General features: G+C 43.0%; 1 pseudogene; it reads left to right on the top strand.

Annotated features, from left to right (window-relative positions):
* The first annotated feature begins 899 nt into the window (after positions 1-899).
* LOC127946921 (neuronal cell adhesion molecule-like) overlaps positions 900-23,350 on the top strand; it is a 56,993-nt pseudogene continuing 34,542 nt past the window's right edge.

The following is a 23,350-nucleotide window of genomic DNA, read 5'->3' as shown; positions in this document are numbered from 1 at the left end:
TTTTTTAAAAGACCCGGCGTCATGGCGTAAAAGTGGCGTCCACGGTTAGTGTAGAGAAGTGCTGTCTCGCAGTGGGTGAGGTAGTTGAATAATGCCACTGTGGTATTTCTCAGTATTGTCGAAAAGGCTAATGAATTAGTTAGGTTAGGGCAGGAATAGTTGTTGACGATCTGTTTAATCCTGTACTTCTGCTTTCTACACCTTCAAAGAAAGTCACGCCATCTAATGTACCCCGTTTCTAAGTGATGATATACTAGATAAGGCTTTGTCTCGGTATGGAAAACTTGTCTCTCGCATTAAAAAGATCCCTATCAGTGGTGGATCGCCCTTTATTGAAGCATGTCATTTCATTTAGGCGGTTTGTCTACATGGTAGTGAATGATGATGTTGATATGGATCTATCTTTGCACTTTCGGGCAGATGATTATGATTACATCATTTGCGTGCCATCGGGAAACATGAGATGTTTTAGTTGTGGCCAAACTAATCATTTAATTTGTGATTGTCCCAGGAAAAATCAACCAATGTGTCAGGTGGTAGTGACATCAGAAGCGATGTTGTTAACACTTTAGAATAAGGTTCCATTAGTTAAGGTTAGTTAACTACTTTCGTTAACATGAACTAAGCAAGAACAATCCTTCTACAGCATTTATAAGTCTTAGTTCATGTTAATTTCAACATTTACTAATGCATTATTTAAATCAAAAGTTGTGCTTGTTAACATTAGTTAATGCACTGTGAATTACCATGAACTAACAATGAATAACTGTATTTTCATTAACTAACATTAACGAAGATGAATAAATACAGTAATAAATGTATTGTTAATTGTTTGTTCATGTTAATTAATACATTAACTAACATTAACTAATGGAACCTTATTCTAAAGTGTTACCGCGATGTCCGTAGTGCTGAAGCAGGGCCGGTTGACGAGGCTCCAGGTGGGTCAGTGACAGGGTTACATGTCTCAGAGGATAGAAGTCATGTTGTTCCTGTGATCGCTGTAACTGAAGAATCTGCGCTTGAAAGCTCAGTTTCTGATGTTACATTAGTTGTGTCTAATGTTCAGGCAGGGGGAGCCGTTATTGAGACGGAGAAGCATTTAAACGATGCTCTCGATGTTGAGCTGCAGCCTGCTGTGGAGAACATAGGTGATGTCATTCCAATGGAAAAGTGCAGGCAGATTTTAAAGTCCCGTTAAAGAGGAGGAAGCCTGGTAGAACTGGGATTGATGGACACACGAAAAAATCTGTTAAAAGTGAGTTGTATTTTGACACGGAAAGTGATAGCACATCATCTGATTCAAGTGTTTGTCTTTCTCAGAGTGATTTTTCTGGTCATTATGGAGTTGATGATATTAAACTGTTTCTTAGAGCTACTAAGAAAAAGAGGGGTGTGTGCATTGACAAATATTTTCCTAATACAGAGCAGTTTTTTGAGAATACTAAGGCTTTTATGATGGAGGGATCCTTTACAAATAAAGAGGTCTACAGGTTAAAAAATAGTGAAGAAACTTTACTCTGAGTGTAGTAATGAGGATGGGGGGAAACCTAATTCTATGACTTTTAGTGTTTTTTTTGTTTTTTTTTTGTTTTTAAGTATGTGTCATGTTAATGTTGCTACTCTGAATCTGTATGGTGCCAGATATATGTATAAAAGAGCAGCATTATATGAAATAATTCATCAGAAATCTTCATTTATTTATGGAGAGTTCTGGAAGCCTTTGGTTTTTGCAAAAACTTTATAGATCAGATGAAAGTTCTCTATAGTGACGTTCAGAGCATTCTCAAGGTTAACGGTGGTTTATGTGCTCCCTTTAAAGCCTGCAGAGGTATTAGACAGGGCTGCTTCCTTTCTGGTATGCGCTATTCTTTGGCCTTAGAGCCTTTATTACAACAAATTAGGTTGAAACTTGAAGGTATTTCTTTGTCAACGTGTAATTGCAACTTTTCATTATCAGCGTATGCTGATAATTTAGTAGTAATGATTAGTAAGCAAAGTGATGAGCAGGTTTTATTCGAATTGCTTGGAGATTTTAAGACCTTGTCTTCTGCTAATGTAAATTGGAATAAGACTGAATCTGATAGGAAGCTGGGAAGGTGGAAAACCACAACTCAGGAGGAGGGTGGCCAAGGACTAATGCATCTTCAAAGCAGGATTGCAGCCTTTCGGTTGCAGTTTGTGCAAAGACTGCTGGATGGACCTTCAGACTGTAACTGGCACGCTGTTTCATGCCTGATTCTACAGAGTTTTGCAGGTTTGGGACTGGACAAAGCACTTTCCCTAATGGATCCCCTAAAACTGGACACCTCTAAGTTGCCAATTTTTTATAGGAATAATTTTAAAGTTTGGAGTCTCTTTTTTGTTCAACGTTCAGAAAGCTCACCTTCTCTCTTCTGGTTACAGGAGGAGCCTTTAATCCATGGCTTCTGGTTGGATTTAATGGACAGTTCCTTTTTTCCTGGACTCAGTAGGGTGTTGGTGGGACATGACGTTATCACTCTGAGTCAGCTACTGAGCATTGTAGGGTCGGATTTCAAGGATGAAGTAACTTTAGCTCAACACCTGGGAATCCGGTCTATTCGTCTTGTAACCCAGTTGCTCATGAAATGGAAAACTGCTCTTGAAACAACTGAAATGGAATTGTTAACAGAATATTGTGAAGGTTCTTGTGTTGCAAATCCCAAAGACTCTTTTCCTCGTTTATCTTTGACTATAAATGTTGAATGGATTATTTCCCCCTTTTTAAAAAAAATTCTGCATCTCTGTGTAAAGACTTTTTTTTTAAGTGCTGGTAAATCTTTGTACAGGTCTTGTGTTTTAGTGTTCAGCAAAAATGTCTTAAGTGCAAGAGTTGATACTCCCTGGCTTGATGTTTTTAAACTTGATGAGTTGTGGAGCTGGAAGTGGAGTTCTTTGTATAAACCACCGTTGACCAAGAGAACAGGTGATTTACAGTGGAAGATCATTCATGGTGCTGTTGCGTTTAACGCTTTTGTTTCGGTTTTAAACCTTGAGGTTGACTCTGGATGTCATTTTTGCTCTACTAGAGAAACAATTTTTCATGTGTTCATGAATTGTTGTAGACTACAACCTTTGTTTGAAGTTGTAAGTGATGTTTTAAAGAGGTGCAATGAGACCTTTTCTCTGGAGACATTTATTTTGGGGTACAAGTATGTGAGGAAAAAAAGTGTTGTCTGTCAGCTTCTGAATTTTGTTCTAGGCCAAGCAAAACTGACCATTTATTTAAGTAGGAAAAAGAAAATAGAACAGAATCTAAATCAGAATATGGTTGCCTTGTTTTCTAACTTGGTGAAGTCAAAAGTTATGGTAGATTTTTTTATTATAAGTCTATTGATGATTTTGTTACATTTGAATGTATTTGGTGCTACAAGGAGGCTCTGTGCTCTGTTTTTGAAGGTGAATTGAGTTTTTTTTTCTTTTTTTCTTCTTTTTTTAATTTTGCACATGTATACTTTGGTGTAGAAGTCTATGGTAAATAGTAGATAATGTCTTGTATACTGTAATAAAATATTGTAATAAAAGTTATGTTAAAAATAAAAAAAATCTCACTGTCTCCCTCTCTCTCTCTCTCTCTCTCTCACGTCTGTCTGTGTGATTCTCTTGGCTTCTTCAGTTAAGCTTCTAGAAGAACGTGAGTTTATCAGCTGCTGTCCTGAGGGATGTTTGCTGTGAATTCAGCTTCTTATCTCCCTTATTGTCATTAGTTTGATAATTATATATTTTTATTGCTGTGTTGGCATGCTGTACGTGCTTCAGTTCTCTTGTAGATTCATCTTCACAGACTCATTAATACACAGCACTGATTTACAGAGATGGAATGCATGTGATGCAGTAGGTTGATGTACGTGTTTATCATATTTTGCATGTCGACGGCTGCTGCATGTGTGTGTGTGCCTTTGATTGGCTGAAACTAAACTCACTTGTGTCATGTGACCGGAAGTGCCACAGCCTCCCACAATCACCCATCAGTCGCCAAAGGACTACATCATAGATCCGCGTGAGAACATCTTCATCCACTGCGAGGCCAAAGAACAGAGTGTCAAGGGGTAGAGGAGAAAATAGTCCCCTAAGGATTGGGACACCACTACCATGACGTCACATGCCATCCTTCGTCATCTAGCTCTTACAATACACACATATCCTGGTGTGCTGGTGTGCATTAGAGCCTTTAATTATCGTTCTGTATTAATGCGCATCCAGGAGAAAATAAACTTGTCAACGCTGTCCCACAACTTTTATTCAATACAGTTTAAATACTGAATTGCTACATTATATTTTCCAGCGACGAGAGGATACAATCGCTGTTTTTTAAGTGTGATAATGTTCTTATGTCAGAGAAGGAAGGAGACCAGGGTCAGCGTTTCTGAGGCTCGTGGGTTTCTTTATTAATCACAAAAATAAAACAAAGTCGCGCCACTTGCGCATTCACTTAATTCAAACCACTGCTGGGCAATTCACAGTCTTTTGTTTCACGATCCTGCTTGAGTCCCCATGAGTCCTCAGCTCTCTCTGCCCTCGCTGGTTACCGGCTGGCTTAAATACTGCTTCGCCATGCCAATCACTGCAATGAGAAGCAGGTGTTTTACGTTCTAGCTCCCCAAAGGAAGCGAAGCCTGACAATCCACTGCTCAGGCCCACCGATGCCAACTAAAGGAGGTATGGAGTTGCGGTGTGAAAAAAGGACACAAACACTAAATACCGTATAAAAACAAAGCTTTTATTTAGTCACGGTAATACTGTAAAATAAACAATATTGTAGTAAATAATAAACAATAATATTCTGGGAAAAGGGGAGGACTGGACGGACCAAAGCAAATAAACAAAAAGGACCCCACCCCTAACCTATACTAAATCACACATAAATACAATCCCTATCTGGCACACGATCAAGGCGCCCTAACCAAACTTACAGCTGGTGGTCCGCCCAGGTCTAGCTGGTGTTTCTAGACAGAGAAATATACCTACGGGTGATACATGTATACCCCGGTGTAGGTCTAAATCTAATCCCCAACTCCCTATAAACAAAGAAAAGAAAAGCAAGTTAATACATATTATAAGAATCCACAAACACAAGTGCTCTGTCCTGCTACTACAAGTTCCAAAAAAGGAACACAAGTTAGGTTTACTAACACACAGAAATAGTTTAAAACTATTCTCATATTTCAATCAAAATTGTCAGAAAACCAAACACACATGTGCTCTGGCCTGCTACTACAAGTTCCAAAATTGGAACACAAGTTAGGTTTACTAACACAGAGAAATAGTTTTAAACTATTCTCAAATATTCCAATCAAAAATCAAGTCAGAAAACCAAAACACACGCAGGGTAAAACCAAACCAAAGATAGGAGCAGAGAGACCAAACTGATCCAAGACTGAGATTTGTAAAGAGCCCAGCTAGCTGTAGCCACTGATGAGTGGGTGGAGTTCCAAGTCCCAATCAGCTATTGAACCACCAATCGGCTGCCGGAACAATCACAGAAGCCATCTTACCTGGTAGAAAAAACAAAAACAAATACACAAACGACAAAATACAAGAACAAAGTGACTATCAAAAGAACAAAGAAACCTGGGGATGTAATAAGGTGTCACTTGTCTCTCACTTGACCCACTTACCACTGCTGGTCTCTTCACTCTCTCTCCCGTCACCGCCACATACCCCCACCGTCTGATTCAGGCCGGGGAGCCATCACCCCCCCCCCAAAAAAATTCCTGGAGAGGCCATCTGTGCCCCCGGCCTGTGAATCACCTTGAACTTAAATGGCTGTAAAGCTAGATACCAATGGGTGATTCACGCGTTGGTATCCTTCATGCGGTGGTGCCATTGGAGGGGTGCGAGGTCCAAGCAGAGGGTGAACTACCGCCCCAGGAGGTAGTAGCGAAGGGTGAGGACCGCCCACCTGATGGCCAAACACTCCTTCTCTATGGTGCTGTACTTACCGACACGCTCTCTTTGAGCGTTCTATGGTGCTGTACTTACCGACACGCTCTCTTTGAGAGCTTTTGATGTACAGCACCGGGAAGTCCTCCCCTCCTCCACCTCCTGGGACAGGACCGCGCCAAGCCCCCTGTCTGACGTGTCGGTCTGCAACAAAAAGGGGAGAGAAAAGTTAGGAGAGTGCAGGAGCGGTCCACCACACAGGGCAGCCTTAACTAGGGGAAAGGCCTGTTGGCACTACTCTGTCCATTGGACCGTATCTGGTACCTCCTTTTTAGTGAGGTCAGTCAGCGGGCTGGTGAGGTCCGAATAACCAGGCATAAACTTCCTACAATATCCCGCCAGCCCCAAGAACTGCCTCACCTCCTTTTTGGTCTTGGGTCTAGGGCAGGTCACAATTGCTGCCGTCTTGTCAATTTGGGGATGCACCTGCCCCTGACCCAAGTGGAAGCCCAGATACCTTACCTCCACCCGCCCAACCGCGCACTTCTTCAGGTTGGATGTTAGCCCCACCCGTCTCAATATGGTGCTGAATTCAATTCAATTCAAGTTTATTTGTATAGCGCTTTTTACAATACAAATCGTTACAAAGCAACTTTTACGAGTATTAGCTTATGGGGGTGACTGTCAGTTTGTGCACGTTTGACAGGATTTTTAGAAAAAATTGGAAGGCGTAGTCAGCTAGACGATGAACATCATGATGCAGACACACATGTAGCAATAATTGTTAGTTCTGTTTGTTGATTCAGGGTTAGCATTATCTGAGGTCCTCTGAGGGTCAGCATCATCTCTTCGCAGGTGTTCTGGATCCAGACTGGAGCTTGTGTAAATCCTAGAAACAAAATAGAGACATCATTAGCATAGCTGCTGATCCAAAAAGTAACATTAGTTTAGCCCAAGCTAATGAATAAAAATGCACATTTGATCAGATGCAACTACACTCACAATTTAAGAGATACATTATTCAAATGCCTGGCGAAAGATATGCATTTTTAGTCTAGATTTAAACAGAGAGAGTGTGTCTGAACCCCGAACATTATCAGGAAGGCTATTCCAGAGTTTGAGAGCCAAATGTGAGAAAGCTATACCTCCTTTAGTGGACTTTGCTGTCCAGCGTTTTGTGACCTTAGGGTGTGTGATGGGTTGTAGCGTGGTAGAAGGCTAGTTAGTTACGCAGGAGCTAAACCATTTAGGGCCTTATAGGTAAGTATTGATAATTTGTAACTGAATCAGATTATTACAACCAGGTAGAGGCGAAAACACGTCTGCAAATTCAGACTGTAACTGCCCAATGTCAGTGAGCTTCGAGGGCGAGAGGTGATCCCCTCCCGGGGCCAGGGCGAGGGATTTTTCTTTAATGACTGCCTCTGGCCCGAGATCTTCCTCTCCGCTCACCGCCGTCGCTAGCAACACTGACTCCTCTTCGCTCCATTTTTTAAGGAGGTTGAGGTGGTAAATTTGCCGCGAGTCGCCTCTGTCTGTTCGTACTACTTCATAATTTAGATCTCCTATTTGCTGTGTGACCTCAAAGGGTCATTGCCACTTTGATAATAAGTAGGAGCTGGAGGTTGGCAGTAATACGAGCACATTATCTCCCAGTGCAAATTCTCAGAGCTTAGTTCCCCTGTTATACAGCTGGCTTTGTCTGCCCTGGGCCTGAAGCAAATTCTCCATAGAGAGCCACCCCAGTGTATGGAGTTTTGCTCTCAGGTCGCTGACATATTGAATTTTGTTTTTTCTATCCGAACGTCCGTCCTCCCAAGTTGCTATCAGGACGTCCAGCACCCCGCGGGACTGGCGTCCGTAAAGAAGCTCGAAGGGGGAAAACCCCGTGGAGGCTTGGGGGACCTCGCGCACAGCGAATAAGAGGGGTTCTAGCCATCTATTTAAATTTTTCGCGTCTTATTGTACGAATTTACGAATCATTGTTTTCAAAGTGTGATTCAATCATTTAACCAGTTTGCCTTTTGTGGGTGATAAACGCTTGTACGTACCGCTTTAACGCCCAACAATTCATAAAAGTGGTGCCCTGGTCCATGAGAATCTCTTTTGGGATTCCCACGTGGGAGATTAAACGAAACAGGGCGTCCGCCCACACTCTTTGCTGAGATGTTGTGGAGCGCCACTGGTTCGGGATATTGTGTTGCGTAATCCACTATGACTGATCATTCGATGAGGGCTCGATGAGGTCCATACCAATTTGTTCGAATGGGACCTACACTAGAGGAAGACGCGCACCATCTGCGCACGTTCTCGTGAATGCCCAGCCAAAAAAATCAGGTCTTTAGACGATTTAATGTGGTTGTCATACCTAAATGCCCTGCCATTGGATTACAATATGCCATCTGGAAAAGCATTTCCCAATGGCTCCTAGGTACTAATAATTGGGTCGTATCTTCCTTTGTCTGAGCCTCATGGGTCACTCGATACAACCGGTCCTTTATAATGGCAAAATACGGATAAGAGGGCACAAGGTCAGGATGGAGGACCTGCCCATTGATGGAACGGACCTGCTCGTATGCATTTTTAAGGGTCTCATCCTGGGACTGCTCCAGAGGAAAGTCATCGTGACTGGAAAGGTTTAGCCTCACCAAATCGCTCGGTTCCCCTGAAGCTTCCCCACTGGGTCCTGGCACAGATTCTCCCACCTGAGCGCTCGCCCCGCCCTCCAGCCCTCTCTTCTTCCCAGAGGCATCCACTGTTAAACACCCAAATAATTGTTCAAAAGCTGACGAATTGGTCCCCAAGATTAGTGGATGCCGGAGGCGCGGACTAACAGCCACCTCCACATAATGCTTTTGTCCCTTAAATTTGATGGCTATGGCTTTTACGGGGTATTCCACCATATCCCCGTGCACACACCTCACCTTAACCATGCAGCCAGTATCAAATGCCCTGGATTGTATCAGGCTTTGATGGATGGAGGTCTGGTTACAACCTGAATCCACCAAAGCCTGATAGGTACCCCTCTTAATACTCACTGGTATTTGGAACAACCCGACTTGATTGGGGGCAGCCTGCGACCAACATCCCCACCTCCATGACTGGGCACCGATCCACAAAATGGCCCGGATCCCCACAACGCCAACAGGCCGGAAGTGGGTCAGGTGATTGAAGGAGGAAGCAGCAGGTGGCTCAACGAGTCCCTCCCGGTACGGCGACTCCATTCCTTTGGCAGGGCCCTGCGACACAGTAGCCGGCTCTGTCCCCGTTCTCCAGCGGGGGGCGGCCCTCGGTGGCCCCGCGAACGAGGCAAGATGGCCGCCGGCTCAGCGCCAAGGCCCAAGATGGCCGCAGAGACATTTTTGGATTACTTCTCCATGCTGTCAAAGATCCTAGAGATTCCCAAAACTGTTCACGTCTGTCTGCTGAGCCAGTGCCACAGTACAAGATGGCCAACAACCCAACGACATTGCACAAGATGGCCGCCAGCCTGGAACCACTGCAGATGATGGCAATTACAGTGGACCCTCCAGAGTCGAGTCAGGTGTTCATGGACCCTCCAGAGTCAGGGTTAGTCACCGTCGACCTTCCAGAGTCAGGGTTAGTTACCGTTGACCTTCCAGAGTCAGGGCTAGTTCCTGTCAATCTTCCAGAGTCGCATCAAATTCCAATTGACTGTCCAGAGTCGAGTCAGGCTCCTGTTGACCATCCAGAGTCGAGTCAGGTGCCCGTTGACTTTCCAGAGTTGAGTCAGGTTCCGGTTGACCCTCCAGAGTCAAGTTAGGTGTTCATTGACCCGCCAGAGTCAGGGTTAGTCATCGTTGACCTTCCAGAGTCAGGGTTAGTTACCGTTGACCTTCCAGAGTCAGGGCTAGTTCCTGTTGATCTTCCAGAGTCGAGTCAAATTCCAGATGATTATCCAGAGTTGAGTCAGGTGCCCGTTGACTTTCCGGAGTTGAGTCAGGTTCTGGTTGACCCTCCAGAGTCGAGTCAGGTGCTCGTGAACCCTCCAGAGTTGAGTCAGGTGCTCATGGACCCTCCAGAGTCAGGGTTAGTCACCGTCGACCTTCCAGAGTCAGGGTTAGTCACCGTTGACCTTCCAGAGTCAGGGCTAGTTCCAGTTGACCTTCCAGAGTTGAGTCAGGTGCCCGTTTAATTTTCAGAGTTGAGTCAGGTTCTGGTTGACCCTCCAGTGTCGAGTCAGGTGCTTGTGAACCCTCCAGAGTCAAGGTTAGTCACCGTTGACCTTCCAGAGTCAGGGTTAGTCACCTTTGACCTTCTAGAATCAGGTCTAGTCACCGTTGACCTTCCAGAGTCAGGAATAGTCACCATGGACTTTCCAGAGACAAGGCTAGTCACCGTTGCCTTTCAGAGTCTAGTCAAGTCACTGGTGATCTAAAAGGACAGAGTCAAGTCACTGGTGATCTTCAAGGACAGAGTAAATTCACTGGCGATCTTCAAGGACAGAATCAAGTCACTGGCGATTTTCAAGGACTGAGTCAAGTCACTGGTGATTTTCAAGGACTGAGTCAAGTCACTGGTGATTTTCAAGGACTGAGTCAAGTCACCGGTGATCTTCAAGGACTGAGTTAAGTCACCGGTGATCTTCATGAACAAAGGCAAGTCACCACTGATCTTCATGAACAAATGCAAGTCACCAATAATCTTCATGAGCAGAGTCAAGTCAGCACCGATCTTCTGGAATCCAGTATAAACACCATGGGATTACCAGAGTTTCGTCCTCCCGTTGGTCCGACCACACGGACGTGGTGGTCTTCTGCTCTGCCCTGGGGGACTCCGACTTCGACCACACGGACGTGGTGGTCTTCTGCTCCGCCCTGGGGGACTCCGGCCTCGACCACAAGGACGTTTTGGTCTTCTGCTCCGCCCTAGGGGGCTTCCGGCCTGACCACACGGTTGTGGTGGTCTTCTGCTCTGCCTAGGGGGACTCTGGCATCGACCACAAGGATGTGGTGGTCTGCTGCTCCACCCTGGGGGGCTTCTGCCCTGACCACACGGTTGTGGTGGTCTTCTGCTCTGCCCTGGGGGGCTTCTGCCTTGACCACATGGTGGTGGTGGTTTTCTGCCCGTCCTGGGGGGCGTCCGTCCCGACCACACGGAGGTGGTGGTCTTCTGCTCCGCTCTGGGGGGCTTCCGCCCTAACCACACGATTGTGGTGGTCTTCTGCTCCACCCTAGTGGGCATCACGTGATGTCCTTCATGGACTTATGTTTTTGTTTTCTTTTGTTTTTTCTGTCTGTTTGCTCCTTTGGACCTGACCCTACGTCCCTCCCCCTTATCCTCCGCCGGTCCACCACCCTCCTGGACTCCTTGTTTTGTGTTGCGCTTCTCTTGTCTCTGTCTCCCCATTTTACCTGTTTGTCTTGATTCTGTCTCCCCATTTTACCTGGTTGTCTTGTCTCTGTTTCCCCATTCTACCTGGTCCTCCTGTCTCTGTGTACCATGTTATTTGGCCCTCCGTCCCTCCCCCTAGCCCTCCACCGCTCCACCTCCCTCCTAGTTTCTTTGTCTGTTGGTTTTCCCTTGGTTTCGGGTGGAGTATCTGGCAGCTGCTCCGTGGAGGAGGGGGTAATGTCACGCCGTCAGTCTCTTTTTCCCTGGGCGTCCACTAGTGAGCTCACTTCTCCTTAGGCACTTCACCATAGGCACTATAATTAGTGCTCTAGTCTGGTCCTGTCTTCGCAGTAATTGCACTCCAGTTAATTGCACCAGGTGCAGGTAATCTATTGTCATTAGTCTCCTTATAAATACCTGTCTTTCCCTGTTGTTTGTATGGAGTCCTTACCCTTCAATGTGCCAGTCTTCTCGTTCCCCGAGATTCCTCATTCTCAAATTCTGAGTTCCCGTTCCGATTCCTTCCCTTCCTGTTCCCTTCCTTGTTTTGTTATTTTGTTTGTTTGGACTGAATTCTGGTAGTGACCCATGGCATGTTTGACAACGATTTTGGATTACCTCTATTAAACATACCTGCGATTGGATCTCTTGTCTCCCTGTGTTTCACTGGTTGTCGAATCGTTACAATTATTATGTATTATCCGTTTTTGATAGAAGCTTCTTGTTTTTACATTTTTGATAATGTAGAGAGTATGATAATTTATATAATAAATGTAATAAAACTAGGTCTTGTTTGTGAGTTCACACTCTTAATCTTGAAATCTTGAGGGAAGGGAAGACTAAGGGTTTAGGACTTGTAAAGAACTGTGGCATTTCAGACTATTAGATGTTTTATGGCCACCAGGTGAATTTGTCAAAGATTGAGCAAGAGAATAAATTTGTTCTTTGTTTTCTTTTTCTGGCAGGAGGAACAGACAGTGGGTGGAAAGAGACAGTAAGAGATATAAAGAAATGCCGCGAGGGAGTGATGGGATGCAAACGTCTCCCTAGGTGGGTTTAATGGTTTATGTAGCTACAGCTCTTCACTTTACATCAAATTGATGGCCGTAGCCTGAGCCACTTGTAAAGCATGCCACAGGCCTCTTTCCTTGATGGTGAGAGATTTGTTTGCCTCCAATGTTTTCAAGCGCCAAACAAAAGAAGGTTAAGAAAATTGAGTAGAGTAATAACAGCACATTTCAAGAGCCTATGCCTACACCTTGGACACTTTTGGAAAGTGCTCGATTATTCCTGGAATCCATAAAGCTGTAAATTTTAGACACGCCTAAATTGGTCCACTTCATTCTAAAGTGCTCAAGGTGGCAGTGCCAAACACATTCGGAGCCTTCATAAGCCATATTGGTGGGCATAGAAGCAAACAAGTGAAGTCAAAAGGTATTTAGGTTTTTTTGGCAGTTTACTGAAGATCACCTGAGGACAAAGTAGCTGGAGAAGCTGACAAGCACAAAGTAAAGTGGGGAATAGGAAATAGAAAGACATGACAGAGAAAATCGGGGGGAAGCAGGAAAGAGGAAAGTATCGATTTAAAGGGACAACCGCTGAGTTAGTTCCTGCTGAAGCCTTTTTGTCCTAACTTGAGTTGACAATACGAAATTTACTATACTTTCGTTCTGCATGCTTTACTGGCTCTGTACTCTTATATTTAGGCTGCTCAATAATTAATATTGTGAGAAAACAGAAAGTGTAAATTCAACTCATGAATTTATAAAACACAAAATAAATATTTATATAATCCCATCCAAATGCATTACATGCTTTTTTAGGTACAAGTACACAAATAATGTCTTTGGCAGACTGATTTTTAGATATTTATTTATTCTAAGACTGCTGTCATTTCCCAGAATACTGTGTGGTTCCAGAGCTTGTTCCTCTGAGCCAGTAAAGCCCCCTACTTCTCTGACAACACTTCACATGGTGAAGGGGAGTGCTTTTGTTCAGTGGGTTTCTTAGAAAAGCTCCGAATGAGAGGCTGCCCTGTCACTGGTGATGCAAGAAAACAGCCCATTGCTACAAATATCAGAATGGTCTCTGTGATAAAGCAGATGCAAGTAATCTATCAAAGCTCAGACAAATAAGGCCATTTACTCAGAGCTCCGACCTGACATTTAAAAGTCTGGAATGGCAACAATCTGGTTTCATAAGCTCTATGGCTGAAATAGTGTATGAGATAGTTGGTGTCCATGGTGGCATAGAGTTTGTTTGCAAAAAGGCTTTTTTTGTGTCTCTCATATGCATCTGTATAAATATATTAGAAAAAAAAAATCTTGAATCATTAGAAAAATGGCAACTAAGCTAATATTTGTTTGTTTCTCTCTTGTTCCGAGGTCACCGTGGCCACCAGATCCAGTCTGTGTCCAGATCAGAGGATCACTGCAGTCACCCGTACGTATGCAGACCAGATGGTGGATCAGCACCTAGAAAGGACCTCTATTGCCCTGAAAGACAGCGGAGACTTTCAATTCAGTTCAAGTTTATTTGTATAGCGCTTTTTACAATACGAATCGTTACAAAGCAACTTTACAGAAAATTATGTTTCTACAATATTTAGTAGTAGCTTATGGTGGTGACTGTCAGTTTGTGCACGTTTGACAGGATTTTTTGAAAAAATTAATACAAGACGTAGTCAGCTAGACGATGAACATTATTAATATTATTAATTAATAATTGTTATATGATGCAGTCACACTTGTAGCAATATTTGTTAGTTCTGTTTGTTGATTCAGGGTTAGCATCATCTGAAGTCCTCTGAGGGTCAGCATCATCTTTTCTCAGGTGTTCTGGATCCAGACTGGAGCTTGTGTAAATCCTAGTTATGGGATGTAAATCCCGTGGCAAAACATAGAAACAAAATAGAGACATCATTAGCACAGCTGCTGATCCAACAAACTAAAATTAGTTTAACCCAAGCTAATGAATAAAAATGCACATTTGATCAGATGCAACTACACACACAATTTAAGAGATACATTATTTGAATGCTTGGCGAAAGAGATGTGTTTTTAATCTAGATTTAAACAGAGAGAGTGTGTCTGAACCCCGAACATTATCAGGAAGGCTATTCCAGAGTTTGGGAGCCAAATGTGAGAAAGCTCTACCTCCTTTAGTGGACTTTGCTATCCTAGGAACTACCAAAAGTCCAGCGTTTTGTGACCTTAGGGTGCGTGATGGGTTGTAACATGGTAGAAGGCTAGTTAGGTACGCAGGAGCTAAACCATTTATGGCCTTATAGGTAAGTAATGATAATTTGTAACTGATATGGAACTTAATAGGTAGCCAGTGCAGAGACTGTAAAATTGGAGTATAATGATCATATTTTCTTGACCTGGTAAGGACTCTAGCTGCTGCATTTTGGACTACCTGTAGCTTGTTTATTGACGAAGCAAGACAACCACCTAGAAGTGCATTACAATAGTCCAGTCTAGAGGTCATGAATGCATGAACTAGCTTTTCTGCATCAGAAACAGATAACATGTTTCATAGCTTGGCAATGTTTCTAAGATGGAAGAATACAGTTTTTGTAACACTGGAAATATGATTTTCAAAAGACAAATTGCTGTCTAATATAACACCCAGATTTCTGACTGTAGAGGAAGTAACAGTACATCCGTCTAGTTGCAAACTGTAATCTACAAGATTCTGTGTAGTGTTTTTTGGTCCAATAATTAATATCTCTGTCTTTTCCGAATTTAATTGGAGAAAATTATTTGTCATCCAATCTTTTACATTTTTAACACACTCTGTTAGCTTAGATAATTGAGAAGTTTCATCTGGTCTCGTTGAGATATATAGCTGAGTATCATCAGCCTAACAGTGGAAGCTAATTCCATTATTTATTATATTTTCTAATAATATTACCAAGGGGCAACATGTATATTGAAAATAAAAGGGGACCTAGGACAGATCCTTGTGGCACTCCATATTTTACTGAGGATAAATGAGATGACACCCCATTTAAGTAAACAAAATGGTAGCGATCGGACAGGTAGGATCTAAACCATCTTAGAGCCTGCCCTTGAATACCTGTATAGTTTTGTAATCTATCTATGAGTATGTCATGATCTATGGTGTCGAACACAGCACTAAGATCAAGCAAGACTAGAAATGAGATGCAGCCTTGATCTGACGCAAGGAGCAGGTCATTTGTAATTTTAACAAGTGCAGTTTCTGTGCTATGGTGGGGCCTGAAACCTGACTGAAATTCTTCATACAGATCATTTTTATGCAGGAAGAAATTTTTTTACATAAATGGAAGATTTGAAATAGGCCTATAATTTGCCAGTACATTAGGATCTAGTTTTGGTTTCTTAATAAGAGGCTTGATAACCGCCAGCTTGAATGGTTTTGGGACGTGACGTAAAGATAACGACAAGTTAATGATATTGAGAAGCAGTTCTTCGGCTACAGGTAACAACTCTTTCAGTAATTTAGTGGGTACAGGATCTAATAAACATGTTGTTGGTTTAGATACAGTGATAAGTTTATTTAGCTCTTCCTGTCCTAAGGTAAAGCACTGCAGTTTATCTTTGGGTGCGATGGATGAAACTGAAGTGTTAGACGCTGTAGAATCTACATTCACTATTGTATTTCTAATGTTATCTATTTTATCAGTGAAGAAATTGAAAGTGAAAAGTGATGTGACATTCAGCCAAGTATGGGGACCCATACTCAGAATTTGTGCTCTGCATTTAACCCATCCAAAGTGCACACACACAGAGCAGTGTACACACACACACACACACACAGAGCAGGAGCAGTGGGCAGCCATTTATGCTGCGTCGCTCGGGGAGCATTTGGGGGTTCGATGCTTGCTCAAGGGCACCTAAGTCATGGTATTGAAGGTGGAGAGAGAACTGTAAATGCACTCTCCCCACCCACAATTCCTGCCGGCCCAGGACTCGAACTCACAACCTTTCGATTGGGAGTCTGACTCTCTAACCACACGACACGAGCACCAGGCAAACAATGAGTGTGCACCTTACTTGTGAGCGTCAGCCCGGGATGATTCCAGCGCGGCTCTCCGCTCTCTCAGCTGGGCCTGCCTCTCCTCCAGGTCGCAAATTTGCTTCCCCACGGCCTCGAGCTCGAGCTTCACAAAGTGGAGACATTCATCCAACATTAAAGCAAGTAACAGTCAGTACAGCGGTGGTAATGTGTGTGAATAGAGTATTAGCAATATAAGCGCAGTTAGCAGCAACCACGCTTGCTGATGCTAACGGGCTATAAGCTAATACCGGACCCGGGAGATCAAAATAAATCTAGTGATAGCGAGGCACTCTGATTGTTTTTGTTGTAGAATATAAGGATATATTCACACGTTATATAAATGGAAACGATGGTGTATAAAATTGATTTTTAAGTTAAAAATAGTCGATGAAAAGAATATAGTGACGGAGCTCAAATGCAGTACAGACGCCAACAACAAACAGGAGACCAGGACAACTAGAGCCCCAGATACAGATCCCCTGTAAAGAACTTGTCTTAGAGGACCACCAGGACAAGACCACAGGAAACAGATGATTCTTCTGCACAATCTGAGTTTGCTGCAGGCTGGAATTGAACTACTGGTTTCGTCTGGTCAGAGGAGAACTGGCCCCCCAACTGAACCTGGTTTTTCCCAAGGTTTTTTTCTCCATTCTGTCACTGATGGAGTTTCGGTTCCTTGCCACTGTCCCTTCTGGCTTGCTTAGTTGGGGTCACTTCATCTACAGCGATATCGTCGACTTGATTGCAAATAAATGCACATGCACTATTTAACTGAACAGAGATGACATAACTGAGTTCAATGATGGACTGCCTTTAACTATCATTTTGCATTATTGAGACCCTGTTTTCCAAATGAATGTTGTTCAGTTGCTTTGACGCAATGTATTTTGTTTAAAGCGCTATATAAATAAAGGGGACTTTGACTTTGACACAGCGCAAGAGGCAATAAAGCGACTCATATCTCTTTCATACCTGGGCCACCAAAAGCGTTGGCGAATACTAGCGAGAGTACCCCTAACGCCGGGATGGGCAGTCAATTTGGACGCGTGACCCCACTGAAGGACCGCTAAATGTGCAGAAACGGGAACAAAAAGGCAATTCTTAGGAATGTTATGCGGAGAGGTGGAGTGAGAAAGAGTGTGCTTAACCAATCTCTCGATTCCCCAGATAGCAGCGCCAACTATGCGACCCTGAGGAATAATAACCTCCTGGGTCGAGGGGACCTCAGAGGAATCAAAATACGGGACAGACCATCAGGTTTCACATTCTTTGAACTGGGACAGTAAGAAATTGAGAAATTGAAACAAGCAAAAAACAAAGCCCAACGGGCTTGGCGCACGTTTAGTCTCTTAGCGGAACAGATGTACTCTAAGTTCCTGTGGTCAGTCCAGACAATGAATGGAACGGCCGACCCCTCTAACCACTGTCGCCATTCTCCCAAAGCTAAACGAATGGCGAGCAGTTCACGATTCCCCACATTGTAATTATGTTCCACGGGTAAAAGACAGTGAGAGAAGTAAGCGCAGGGGTGAACCTTCTCATCAGAGGATGAGTGCTGATAAAGAATAGCACCAACGCCCACCTCTGAAATGTCAACCTCGACTATGAATTTTCTAGAGATGTCGGGGGTCATAAGAATAGGAGCGGTAGTAAAAAGAGCTTTAAGAAGATCAAAAGCCCTCTGGGCAGACTCAGACAACCTAAAACAGGACTTGACCGGAGTGAGAGCTGTCAATGGCGCGGCCACTTGGCTAAAGTTTCGTATGAATTGTCGTTAAAAATTACCAAAACCAAGGAAAAGCTGAAGCACAACACAAGTGTCAGGGACTTGCCAATCGGTGACTGCCTGAACCTTAGTAGAGTCCATGGTAATCCCCTCTGCCGAGATAACAGACCCGAGAAAAGTAACGGAGCCCGCGTGAAAGGTACACTTCTCAGCCTTAACAAAGAGTCGGTTCTCAAGAAAGTGCTGAAGGACCTGGAGTACGGGTTGTACGTGAACTTGGAGAGAGGGAGAAAAAATCTGAATGTCGTTGAGATACACAAAAACTAAAATATTAAGCATACCTCTAAGCACGTCGTTAATCAATGCTTGAAAAACAGCCGGGGCGTTTACAAGACCGAAAGGGAAAACACGATATTCAAAGTGTCCTAAAGGTTATTTTAAACGCTGTCTTCCATTCGTCTCCCTCCTTAATAAGAACTAAATGGTAAGCATTGAGGAGATCCAACTTTGTGAAGACCTTTGCTCCTTGCAAGAGCTCATAAGCTCATAATGACATAAGCGGCAAGGGATAGTGATTCTTAACGGTTACGTCATTCAGCCCTCGATAATCTATACAGGGACGCAAAGAACCGTCTTTCTTCTTCACAAAGATGAATCCCGCACCGGCAGGAGAGGAGGAAGGAACAATGGTGCCAGCATCAAGGGAGTCAGAAAGATACTTCTCTAACACTTCACGCTCAGGAAAGGACGGAGAGTATAGCCTTCCACGGGGCGGGGTTGTACCAGGAATCGTAGGGACAGTGGGGAGGGAGAGAAGTGGCCCGGGAATGACTGAAAACCGCCCACAGGTCGAGATACTCCTCCGGGACCCCAGTCAAATCACCCGGTTCTTCCTGAAAAACAGAGACAGATGAAACAGAAGGGAATTCTGACATTAAACATTCGACATGACAGGACAAATTCCAACAGGGAAAAGGGGAGATTGAAAAACTAAAAAAGAAAGAATCTTGTGGTGGTTACCAGAAAAAGTGAGAGATAAGGGAACGGATTCACAGTGTACCATCTAAGGCGAAGTGAAGCGTGATAGGAATGGTAGTGCAGGACTTCAGGAGATCAGAAAAAGTTTCACTCGCCACTAACCCCTCCTCTACTGGCGAGCGTTGGTTTTGAAATGGCATGTAGGAATGAAGTGACTGGCCAAGCCGCAATACATGCATTAGCAGTTGACGATTCTGCGTTCATGTTCCTTAGCTGAGATGCGAAGACCCCCCAGCTGCATTGGTCGAGACTCAGAGCTGGCGGAGGCGGGCGCTGATGCGGCGGAAGAGGCGTGAAGTAGGGTGGTCTCCATGCCTCGGGAGCAGCGGCGGAGATCAAAACGCTTCTCAATACGAATGGCTAGGTCAATAAGAGGGTCAAGAGGTTTGGGTACCTCACGGGCGATAACCTCATCCTTAATGTCAGCCTTAAGTCCCTCCAGAAAGCGAGCGACCAGAGCAGGCTCGTTCCAACCGCATGTGGTGGCTAGGGTGCGAAACTCAATAGAAAAGTCAGTGGCGGAACGTCTTCCCTGACGGAGGGTAGAAAGGATGCGGGATGCTTCGACCCTGTGAGCAGAGCAATCAAATACGTGTATCATCTCCTCCTTAAACAGATCAAACTGATTAATACACTCTGCCTCAACCTCCCAGGTAGTGGTACCCCACTCATGTGCCCGTCCGGTAAGGAACAAAATGACGTAAGCAATCCGGGCTCGATCCCCTGAGTAAGTGGCTGGCTGAAGAGAGAAAACCACCTCGCATTGAGTCAAAAAGGAACGACACTCTGTTGGCTCACCAGCGTAACAGGGCAGGTTGTTTATTCTGGGCTCAGGAGTCTCCGGTGTTCTGGAATGAGTAGGTGGATCTAGACGAAGCTGAAACACTTGCATGGAAAAATCTGACATCTGGGTGGCCAGGGTCTCAACGGCGTGGCTGCGGTCAGTTCCTCATCATGCCTACCAAAGCATAGCTCCCTGGACTTCGACAGCCGTCTGAAGAGGGTTCTCCTTCACTGGGTCCAGACCCAGATCCAGACAGGACTCAGACTAGACAGGGAAATGGAAAGGAGATAAAGCCTCTGCATAGATAACTCTAGGAGTAAGCAGGTAGCAAACACAATCAGAGGGAAAGGAGAACAGGTGTGAGAGAATTAACACAAATGCTGCTAGCAAACTAGAAACATCTGAGGTGAGTGAAGGTGTGTGTGGAAGAGAGTGAGTGTAATGGAGAGTGTGAGTTAGTGAGTAACCAGTAGAGGGAGACAGAGATGGATACCAGGCCCATGACAAATATTTTTCAGGAAAATAATCATGGTTTAACCATCATGCATGCAACATAACTAAATGTGAATCAGATATGATATGATATAGTTATGAAATAATGACATCACTGTGTTTAATTTAAAGATAATAAATAACTGATAATAAAATGTGTGTGTGTGTCTGTGTATATATTAGTGGTGGGCCGTTATCGGCGTTAACGTGCTGCGTTAACGCGAGACTCTTATCGGGCGATAAAAAAAATATCGCCGTTAATCTATTCTTAAAGTTGGGTTGGGAGCTGGGTCTATACTAAGCAAGCTATGATGTCTTTCACCTTGATATTTTATATAACTGACTGACTGAGGTCAGCCTAAAAACATGCTCAGGACAGTTGACGGGCCACTGCTGCGCATCATCACGAAAGCGAGTCTTTTTAACATGTTTTTAAGCTTTACTGCTTGTCGATTTAAACATTAAAGCATCCAAACACAAGACGCGGTGCACATAAGAGAGAGAGAGCCGCGTATCACGGACAGCGACAGTGAACCGAGCTCTCTTCTGCGAAGTTCTCCTCGAAGTCCCTCCTGCACCTGAACAAATACAAATCGCAGTTTGAACAAACAAAAAGATGTGAAAGAGAATTCAGTACTCATGGTGTTCTGGTGTTCAGGGCTCACGCAGAGAAAGGGGTCAAAACACTTGAACATCGAATCTGCTTATTTTTGCTCTTGTGCTGACAAATACATACAAAAGATGTCAAAATATCCACCTTGGAAATTATGCTCGAAAAAACTGTCAGTTATTTCTTAAGTGAAAGTAAACAGTTGAGGAACGCCTAATTTAGCGACTGGTTGCTGTAATGTTAATCCAAGAAAACGAAATTGAAAATCACCCGATGCTCTTGACTAATTTACTTTGTAATTTTAATAGTCAAACAAAAAATTGTTCAGACACCAGATATAATTTTTGATATATAGCAAATAATGTGAGAAATGTTGAAGGTGTTTGAAGAAATGTAGATTTGATTGTACATTTCATTTTTACATTGAAGACTATCCAGTGCTATTTTACATTTAGTTATTTGTTTTCTGTATCTTGATACCTACAAACTTGAAGAAATTTTATTTGGGTAACACATATTCTGAATGCCTAGATTAATCTAGATTAATTTCAAGATCACAGTGAGATTAATCTAGATTAAACAATTTTTTTTTTTTTTTTTTTATGTTCATCGGCTGGTTGCCTACGTCTTGTACACATTTTTCTGGAAAATCCTGTCATATGTGCACAAACTGACAGTCACCAGATATAAGCTACTACTAAATATTGTAGAAACTTAATTGTCTTTAAAGTTGCTTTGTAATGATTTGTATTGTAACAAGCACTATACAAATAAACTTGAATTGAGATGAATGGAATATATATATATATATATATATATATATATATATATATATATATATATATATATATATATATATATGTGTGTGTGTGTGTGTGTGTGTGTGTGTGTGTGTGTGTGTGTGTGTGTGTGTGTGTGTGTGTGTGTGTATATATATATTACTTTTTTTTTTACTTTTTTTACATAATATATTTATGTGCATTTTTAAATTAGAATTTTCTCAAACTTCTTGATTCTCTAATTCTGTTTTAGAATATTTTTCAAAAATAAAGAAATAGTAAAAAATCTGAGCGCACTGGCAATTTTGATTTTCAGAAATAAACACAAGATAATGCTAATTTTATTTACAGAACATTATCAATATGAGAGTTCAGATGTTTGTATGCAAGGAACAAATCACTAAAGTTTGTGGAATTAAGTACATATGACATATTCAGAGACTTCATTTAAATGATATAACTTACTGAATGTGATCATTTATATAATATATTTATGATGATAAAATATGATTGTAACATATATACAAATTAATACAATATATAAGTTTAAGAATTAAATGTCCAGACCTTTAGCAAACTAAAACTTGACTGAACAAAGATCAAGACTGTGACTGAATGAGCAGATATCTGACTGAATTAACTGCTCGCCCTCAGCTTCTCGTGGACTAGAAACGGGACGCATTTTGACATCGATAAGGATCACTGGACACTGGTGATGGACATCAGTGGAGGAGAGCGGACCGAGGCATACGAGGGCATCTATCAATGCTCCGCTCACAACGAGCTCGGCACCAATGTGTCCAACAGCATCGTCCTCCGCCAGTCCAGTATGTCCCATCACACACAGCACAGCGTCCACACGCTCATCGCCTCTGTTTAACCTGTCATCTCTCACTGCTCTCAGCATCCTCAGAGATCTGATATTGGGTGGTAAATCTGAATGTTTGGCTATAATGCACGCGGCGGCTCAGTCCTGCAGACAGATCCTCATAGTCACTCAGTGTTTAGATCTCTCTCCTCAACACTCTCCCATTTTTCTCATCTTCAGTTGAAGGTCACCCAAAAGTGAACATTTGCTGTTCGTTCACTCACCCTCAGGCCTTCCAGGATGTCTCTTGAGTAGTGGAGTAGAGAAGATTTTAGCTGATACAGTGCTCCTTGGTGATTCATATAATGCAAGTCAATGGCTACGTCACTTTGAGGTGATACAAATATAATACTCGTGGCTCCGGATGATAAATTGAGATCTTATGAAGTGAAAAGATTGCTCTGTGCAGGAAACTGAACATTCCTTAAAGCATTATTACCTGTAAACCACAAATGGTCTGAAGTGATGTCTGGTTCACAAATTATTCTTTTGAATCGGTTTTTGTTGGTGAACAAGCTGAACCAATTCACAGAATCAGATTGAACTGCATGAAAGCACAGATCTACAAAACTCACTTTTGTAATCATGTTGTAAATAATGTTCACTTTCCTGCACAGATCATTTTGTGTTGCCTTACACAGTTGATGGATTTTATTAGGTACTAATAGTATTTGACTAATCATTAGTCGACTAGAAGAGGCTTGCTCAACCAAAATTTATTAGTTGCTTAGTCGCAGGAAAAAATAAAACC

This window comes from Carassius gibelio, chromosome A25 (genome assembly GCF_023724105.1).
Source record: "Carassius gibelio isolate Cgi1373 ecotype wild population from Czech Republic chromosome A25, carGib1.2-hapl.c, whole genome shotgun sequence".
NCBI classification, from domain to species: Eukaryota; Metazoa; Chordata; class Actinopteri; order Cypriniformes; family Cyprinidae; genus Carassius; species Carassius gibelio.
Note: the sequence above shows the minus strand (reverse complement) of the source record. Positions and strands in the feature narration are given on the sequence as shown.